Below are 8,967 nucleotides of genomic sequence, written 5' to 3'. Positions count from 1 at the left end.
TATATATATATATATATATAAAATAAGACCCATGGTATTTAACGCTCGTCAATCTACTACCGTCCAACGGACTCAAGGTATGAAGGAAATGTTAAATATCATTTTATTTTCAAGCGTGACTTTATGTATCATTTAAGCTTGAATTCTATGAAATGATTATAAAAGAATGTCTAGAAAAAAATATGTTATGCATGCTATTATACATGAAGGTATATTGATTAGAAATTCTATTAAAATCACAAGAGCATAACATGTACTTTGATATCACTACAAAAATAAATTTAATTGGACCCTTATGTGACAGACATGGTTAGAATTTATCAGACCGCTAGAAAGGCCACGGCTTATATGAGAATTTCGTGACTGACCCGACTCGTCCACTTGTCAAACACATGCAAGATATCTATGAAAAATTTATGGCAGCTGTGGAGGTAGGACTAGAAATCACGCATATTGAGGCTGTGAATAATCTCGTACACTCACTTCCACCTCAATGGGAGGACATGGGAGTTATGGTTAGGAATGAGATGTTAGAAGGTAACCCCCCAGAGCATCCAAACACGATTGAGTTTAATGTATATTGTCAAACCCTTCTAGATAGGTGGAGTGAAAGTTTAGAACGCCAACTGGAGGTAGGGAATGAGCTCGATGATGAGCCAGAGCCCAAGCCAGAACCTCAAATTGAGTCGGACCCAGAGGAAGATCCCGAATGGGAGTATGAGGATGACTTTGGGCTGGAGTTAGAGAACGATCATGAGCATGAACCTGAGCCTCTGGTTGAGATAGACGTAGAGTCTGGGCTTGAAGCAAAAGACTCCTCCGAAGATGAAGCTCCATAAAAGAAGATTTACAGAATTCATGGGGATTAGAAACTTAGATTCCATTTCCTTAGTACTGTGATATCTTTTCCTTTATGTTATTGATAAAAAACAAATAAATAAATTGTCGAACTATTTTATATCCTGATCTCAAGGAGTACCTATTAAAAATAATAATAATAATAATAATAATAATAATAATAATAATAATAATAATAATAATAATAATAATAATTTCCTTTGAGTTACTGTGTTGCCCAATATTCTTAAGACAAAATTTATTTTGTTAATTTAAAGGAAATGGCGGGACAACAAGATCAAGCAACTATGTTTAGGGATCTGATGAGGGCAGTACATGACCTTGGTATGAATCAAATACCCGCACCAGCTCCTCAGAATGGACCGGCAAATGCTAACAACACAAGTTCAATTGTGGAGCAGTTTCGCCGTTTCAAACATCCTTCTTTTGATGGCAAGGCAGACCCTTTGACAACCAAGGAGTGGTTAAGAGGGCTAGAACGAATCTACAAACACATGGCATGCACTGATGCACAAAAGGTATGATGTGCTGAGTTTATGCTGGTCGAAGCAGCAGGCCACTAGTAGGAGTCTGCTTCGCACACTAGAACGGAAGCGCAATAATGTGCTATGACTTGGGCACAGTTCAAGGAAGAAGTGATGACAAAATACTTTCCCTAATCATTGAGGGATCGGAGAGAGGTAGAGTTCCTACAGCTGAAACAAGGAAATATGTCACTTGATGAGTATGAAAGGAAGTTCGAACAACTTTCTAGGTATGCTACACATCTTGTCGATACCGAGCCAAAGAAGGCTAGGAGGTTCGAATTAGGCCTGCGTCCAGAGATTGGAGGAATCATGGCATCTCACCATACGACCACATATAGTGAAGTGCTTCAACGAGCTCAGTCAATTTCTGATCGTCTAGAAATGGATCGGATGACTGGAAGAATAATGAATCATATGGGAAATGAAAGTGGAATGGATCGAATAAAGGGAAGGGATTTGGACAATTTAAGAAGTCCAATATAGGATCAGGATTAGGGTCAAGTAAACCAAATAAAGTTACTCCACGATGCCCAAAGTGCAACAAAGCTCATGGAAAGGAGTGCTCGTTTGGAAAAAATGTGTGCTGTCGATGTGGCCAGGAAGGTCATTTTGCTCCGGATTGCAAGGCATACCCACCTAAGAAGGATAATGAACAGGGCAGGAAAGTGAAAGCCAAAGTCTTTGCCTTAACCCGGGAAAAGGCAACAGAGGATCCAAATGTAATGGCAGGTATTCTATCAATATCTAAACTACCTGCATATGTTCTTATAGACTCCGAAGCTACTCATTCATTTATATCCACCGCATTTATTGCTAAATCATGTACTGCATGTGAAAAATCTGATAGTGTTCTAGAAATTTCTATTCCATCCGGTAGAATTTTGAATACCAATCAGATTGCTAGGGCAGTAAAACTAGTAATGGAAGGAAAAGAATTTGTAGCTAATCTACACCTCCTAGACATGAAAGACTTTGACGTTATTCTAGGAATGGACTGGTTGGGAAGCAATCACACAACCATTCGATGTTTCGAAAAGGAAGTAGCTTTTCAGAGGCCTGGGGAGGATGAGTTTCGATTTTTCGCTGTACGAGTTAAGTCTTTACCGCAACTCATGTCGGCTATGAAAGCAGAAAAGATGTTGAAGAAAAGATCCTGTTAAGGATTTCTAGTGAGTATACATGGAACTCAACTATCGGAGCTTACGATTTGTAATGTGCCTATTGTACGAGATTTTATTGATGTATTTCCTGATGACTTACCTGGCGCGCCACCAAATAGGCAATTGGAGTTTACAATTGACCTCGTACCTAGTGCAACTCCCGTGTCTAGAGCTCCATATTGGATAGCGTCAAAGGAACTACAAGAATTAAAGATACAGTTGCAGGAGTTGTTGGATAAAGGTTTCATCCAACCAAGTATATCTTCTTAGGGCGCACCGGTTTTGTTTGTGAAGAAGAAGGATAGGTCAATGAGATTATGTATTGATTATAGGGAACTAAACTGATTGACAATCACCTCTTCCTCGAATTGAAGATCTCTTTAATCAGTTGAAGGGTGCAACAGTATTTTCCAAAATTGATTTGAGGTCCGGCTATCATCAGTTGAAGGTGAAGGCAAATGACGTTCCAAAGACAGCATTTAGAACTCTCTATGGTCATTATGAGTTCACAGTAATGCCCTTTGGCTGAACAAATGCCCCTGCAGTATTTATGGATTTAATGAATAGGGTATTCCACCAGTATTTAGATCAATTTGTCATTGTCTTCATTGATGACATTTTGGTATATTCAAGGAATAAGGACCAACACGAAGAACAACTCAAAATAATGTTGGAGACACTACGAAAGGAGAAGTTGTATGCCAAATTCAAGAAATGTAAATTTTGGCTTGATCGTATAGTTTTTCTTGGTCATGTGGTTACGGCACAAGGAATTGAAGTAGACCCTAGTAAAGTTGAAGCGGTAACAAACTGATCCCGACCAACAAATGTAGGCGAAGTTCGTAGTTTCTTCAGACTAGTCGGTTATTATCGGAGATTCATTGAGGGATTTTTCAAAATAGCTGGGCTAATGACCCAATTAACAAGAAAGGGTGTAAAATTTCAGTGGATTGAGAAATGTGAGGAGAGCTTCCAAGAACTGAAACAAAAACTGGTTACAGCTCCAGTTTTAGCTATATAGAGGGTTCAGATGGATTCGTTATATACAGTGATGCATCCAAACAAGTTTTGGAATGTGTACTGATGCAGTTTGGGAAGGTGGTCGCATATGCCTCTAGACAATTAAAGCAACATGAGCAAAACTACCCTACGCATGATCTAGAGTTGGCAGCGGTAGTACACACTCTAAAGATATGGCGTCACTACCTTTACAGGGAAAAGTGCAAAATCTATACAGATCATAAGAGTTTGAAATACTTCTTCACTCAAAAGGATTTGAATATGAGATAGAGAAGGTGGCTAGAGTTAGTTAAGGATTATGATTGCATTATTTATTACCATCCGGGTAAAGCAAATGTAGTCGCAGATGCTCTTAGTAGGAAGACAGTAGGACAACTAGCTACTTTACCCACAACTCAAGTGCAGTTGATAAATTGAAATTGGAAGTTGTCAGTCCACTAACTCAAGTTATTACAAAAATTTCAGCATTAAAGATACAACCTACCCTTAGGGAATGAATCAAGGATGCTCAGGACAATGATCCATTCTTGAGAGAAATCAAGACGGAAGTTGGTACGACTAAGAGAAAAGGTTTTGCAATAGCGGAGGACAATGCATTGATGTTCGAGGGAAGATTATGTGTACCAAAGGATGAAGGGATAAGAAAAGAAATATTAGAGGAAGCTCACTATGCCCCGTATGCTGCACATCCCGATGGTACTAAAATGTATCGAGACCTCCGTGATACCTTTTGGTGGCGGAACATGAAAAGGGGGATTGGTCTCTTTGTTGAAAAGTGTATTGTATGTCAACAAGTTAAAGCAGAACATCAAAGGCCATCAGGACCATTAAATCCATTGGAAATTCCAGAGTGGAAATGGGAGCAAATAGCCATGGATTTTGTAGTAGGTTTTTCAAAGTCGATGAAAGGACACGATGCCATCTGGGTAATTGTAGACAGGTTGACAAAGTCTGCTCATTTCCTTCCAATAAGAATGAACTATAGTATAGATCAATTTGCTCAATTATATGTTAAGGAAATTGTCAGGCTGCATGGAATTCCAACATCCATCGTCTCAGATCGAGACCCAAGATTTACTTCTAAATTTTGGAAGAGCATGCAGGGAGCTATGGGGACAAAGTTAAATTTTAGCACTGCCTATCATCCTCAATCTGATGGACAGTCTGAAAGGACTATTCAAATCTTAGAAGACATGCTCCAGCATGTGTCTTGGATTTGGGAGATAGTTGGGAGTCATACCTATCATTAGTGGAATTTGCATACAATAATAGCTTCCAGACTACTATTGGCATGGCTCCTTATGAAGCTCTCTATGGTAGAAGATGTAGATCCCCAGTTCATTGGGATGAAGTCGGAGAAAAATGAATTTTGGGTCCAGAGATTATTGCAAGGGCAATGCAAGCAATTGATAAAATTAGGGACAGAATAAAGTCTGCTCAAGATAGACAGAAGAGCTATGCAGATCAACGGAGAAAATCAATAGAATTTTAAGTCAGTGAGAAAGTGTTTCTAAAAGTGGCACCCATAAAAGGAGTTCTTAGATTTGGCAAGAAGGGAAAGTTGAGACCTCGATTCAGATCCTTTTGAAATTCTAGATAAAATTGGGAATGTAGCGATCGTCTAGCATTGCCACCTAGACCATCAACAGTACATAATGTATTCCACGTGTCGATACTTAAAAAGTATGTGCATGATCCTAAACATGTGATAAGCTATGATTCATTGGAGGTACAGAAAGATCTAACATATGAAGAGACTCCTTTGGAAATTATCGAAAGGAAAACACATGCATTAAGGAATAAAGAAATTGCATTAGTTAAAGTTCGATGGAAAAATCATGGAGTCGAAGAGGCTACTTGGGAAAAAGAAGAAGAAATAAAAGCCAAGTATCCAGAGCTATTAGGCTAAATAATGTAATTTCAGAGATGAAATTATTTTAAGGGGGTAAGGATGTAACACTCCGAATTTTAAATTTTTCCACGTGGGCTGGTAATTTGGCAAATAAAATAATTCACATCCAACATTGTCATCACACTAAAGTCGAAAAGTTGAAGTGATAAACACGCCCCACTTATTTGCATAAATGATTTATTTCGCAAACGTATATTTTTAATTTATCGTAACTTATTTTGGTCAAATATTTAAGTATTTTAGAAGTTGATGAAATATATCAAATATTATACTCATTTTGTAGCTTGTATTAAATAATATAATTTGGGTTCAAGAAAAAGTAATTTTTGATTAGTCCTGTCCGAGTTATTCTAATTAAAAGAAAAGTGTTAGCATTTAATATTTTATTAATATAGATAATAATAAAATAATAAAAACAAAAACTTTCATTTCCAATTCAATTCATACGGTTACCTAGAAAAATGAAACGAAAATTGAAAATTAATAATTTAAAATTTATTAAGCTCATTAGTGATATGGTAATTAATCCACATGAAACATAATTCACATCAAATTACGTTAGAATCTCTATAGTCACATGTTCTGAGTATAAAAGTGGATATGAGAGCACTGAAGTGACAAATTCTCCTTTACCCATACAGATTATTAGTATTTCACACGTCTACACAGACTCATACTTTTGAGAAGGAATATCATTTTATTTCATAAGTCATTTTCAGAAATTTTTTGGTGTCAATTGAGGTAAGAATACATGGTGCAAGTGGTAAATTATTATTCTTGATATTTATGTAAATTTGGCATGAAATACTATAAGTTCTTTGGGTCGAATTATATGTTAAATCCTTCGAGATGGACCGTCGGGTCAAAGAAAAGAAGTTAAATTCTACGGGATGGACCTTTGGGTCAATATGATTAAATCCTATGGGATATGGGAATTCTTAAGAAATTCCTTGAGCTGTTGGAATCGCGACCAGTTACTCTAAATTTAAGTAATGTCGGTATATTATGCCATATTATGTTAATATCCTATTATAAGAATATGCACATATTTTTACTGAATATTTTCGAAATACTCACTTTTACAATACTTTTCAAATTAGAACGGCTCGTGTGGAAGAGTGAAAAATTGACCGGCGATGCTTATGGGGTCATCAAGTAAAATTTCTAGAAAATAATCGTCAAATTATATTTTAAAGAATATCATTATTTTAATTTTTATGCATGGTATTTAATATTTTTCTTCGCGTACGAGCATTCGACACTTTATGTTAAATTTTAAATTTACAGTTTGGGATTGGATATTTCAAGATTTTATTCTAGATCATTATTTTGTCGTTATTAAATTGTCGACCACATTTTGTTCACTAAAATAAAAAGTTATTTTTCTGCTTAAATTAGATAGAGAAAAGTTTTGGTAGCATCTCGAGTTTATTTTAATTTAAAAATAATATAATAAAATGAAAAAGAGTTTGGGGCGTTACAGAATGGTATCAGAGCATGAGTTTAGTCGATTCTGTAAACTCTTCATTTTTTTTTCAAAATATATGTATATTTTTTTCATCATGTTTAAGTGTGATTTACATGTAACCAATTGGTACCAGGATTCAACTAAGTCTCTCTTATGTAGAGGTCAAGAGTTCGAATCTTGGGGAACACGAAGAAAAGCCGTGAGAGGTAAGTGGGCGTTGCGCCCCACCCAAAGCAGACAGTACGTAAGATAACGGCTTGGACGAGTGGTCCGGGTCGTTACAAAATTGATCAACTTAAGTCTCTTTTATGTAGAGGTAAAGAGTTCAAATCCTGGGGGACGCGATAGAAAGCTGTGAAGGGTAAGTGGGTGCAAGACCCACCTAAAGCCAGCAGTACGTAAGCTAACAGTTTGGGAGGTCCGGGTCGTTACAAAAAACGCGCGTTTTTTGTAATGACCCGGACCTCTCGTCCAAGCTGTTATCTTACGTACTGTCCGCTTTGGGTGAGCCTTGCATCCACTTGACCCGATTGGTACCAGGATTCAACTTAAGTCACTCTTATGTAGAGGCCAATAATTCAAATCCTGGGGGACGCAAAGAAAAGCTGTGAGGGGTAAGTGGGCGCAAGGCCCACCCAAAGCGGACAATACGTAAGATAACGGTTTGGACGAGAGGTCCAGGTCGTTACATGTTGTACCTTGATCCATCACTTTATATCTTGAGCCTTTATTCTTAATGATCAACTTGCGATCTCCTTTTGATTAGCTTCTTGCTTTTAGTCTTGACTACCATGTTCTTCAATTTAATTGTTTCAATTCTTCTTCTTGATTCTTGATTATAGATTTTAGATCTTCCTCTTCAATATGTTTTCTCTTGTATTCTTATGTTGATTAGATAACACAAAGAATAAGAATCATGTATGAATTGGAGACCATAATCCTATATATAGTTTGTATATGCATTTTGCCTATCATGAAATACAATTTTAAAAGAATATGGTCTCTATACATTATTTAGTCCCACTCTTTATTTAGGGTCTGTTTGATTATAAACGTGGAAAAAACAAATCAATTACATGTAAGTTGGAAAAGAAAAAACCACCAAAATCATAAAAATCCAATTTCTATGGAATTGGCCAAAAACATGCTTTAAGTATTTGTACCTTGGAATTCCACTTTCGTATTAAATAGCTAAAGTAAAAAACGAATTCCTTGGATATAACTTTTTTCATGGAATTGGGTGCTATCAAATGGACCCTTAGATGTCTAAAGCCCAATAATTTTAATTCTTTATTAGATCACTTAAAATGACTTAACTTTAAGATAGTCGTTATATATAATTAATTAAATATGTAGACCCACGTGACAAATTAAAATCCGACAAAGTCTAGTTTTAAAGATTGAGGAAGAATTTTTTTAGAAGCGTTAACTGTTAAGAACTAATTACACAATTTTTTGAAAGAAAAAAGAAAAAAAAATGGTTTCATACAAAAAATATTGTGAGTAATAAGTTAAAGCTTTAATTTTTATATAATCGCACAAATCTAGGATTCAAAACATCCCTTCTTTCTACCAGTGCCAATAGCTAATTGAAACAATCATGTTACTTAAACAGGAAAATTGGACAGAATATAGTGACAGACAAGACTTGGCATTCATTCATTGGAAGATGTAATTTTTTTAAAAAAAAACAGATGAATCACAATTCGCCACGTCAGCCCTACCAATATTTCTCGTCAAATTTCACTGTTTGAGTAACTTAATTCCAAATCGAAATTGCAACCAGTTCTGATGCCAAAAGATGGACAAATCTTATTAAGTCCTCATTTGAGAACCATTATTTCAAAAATCATTATTTTACATATTCATTTTTAACCATACATTCACACAATAAAATATTCAACATGCAAATTCAAAATGTTTTACTACTTTTTAAGCACACATTTGTCAAAAATTCACTATTCAAAATAAAGCTTTTACCAAATAATGACCTTCGAACTGGGGCGGGGGGGGGGGGGGAAT

The sequence above is a fragment of the Olea europaea genome, chromosome 10 (assembly GCF_002742605.1).
Source record: "Olea europaea var. sylvestris chromosome 10, O_europaea_v1, whole genome shotgun sequence".
NCBI lineage: Eukaryota > Viridiplantae > Streptophyta > Magnoliopsida > Lamiales > Oleaceae > Olea > Olea europaea.
The sequence above is the reverse complement of the archived record's forward strand: the minus strand, read 5'-3'. Positions refer to the sequence as shown.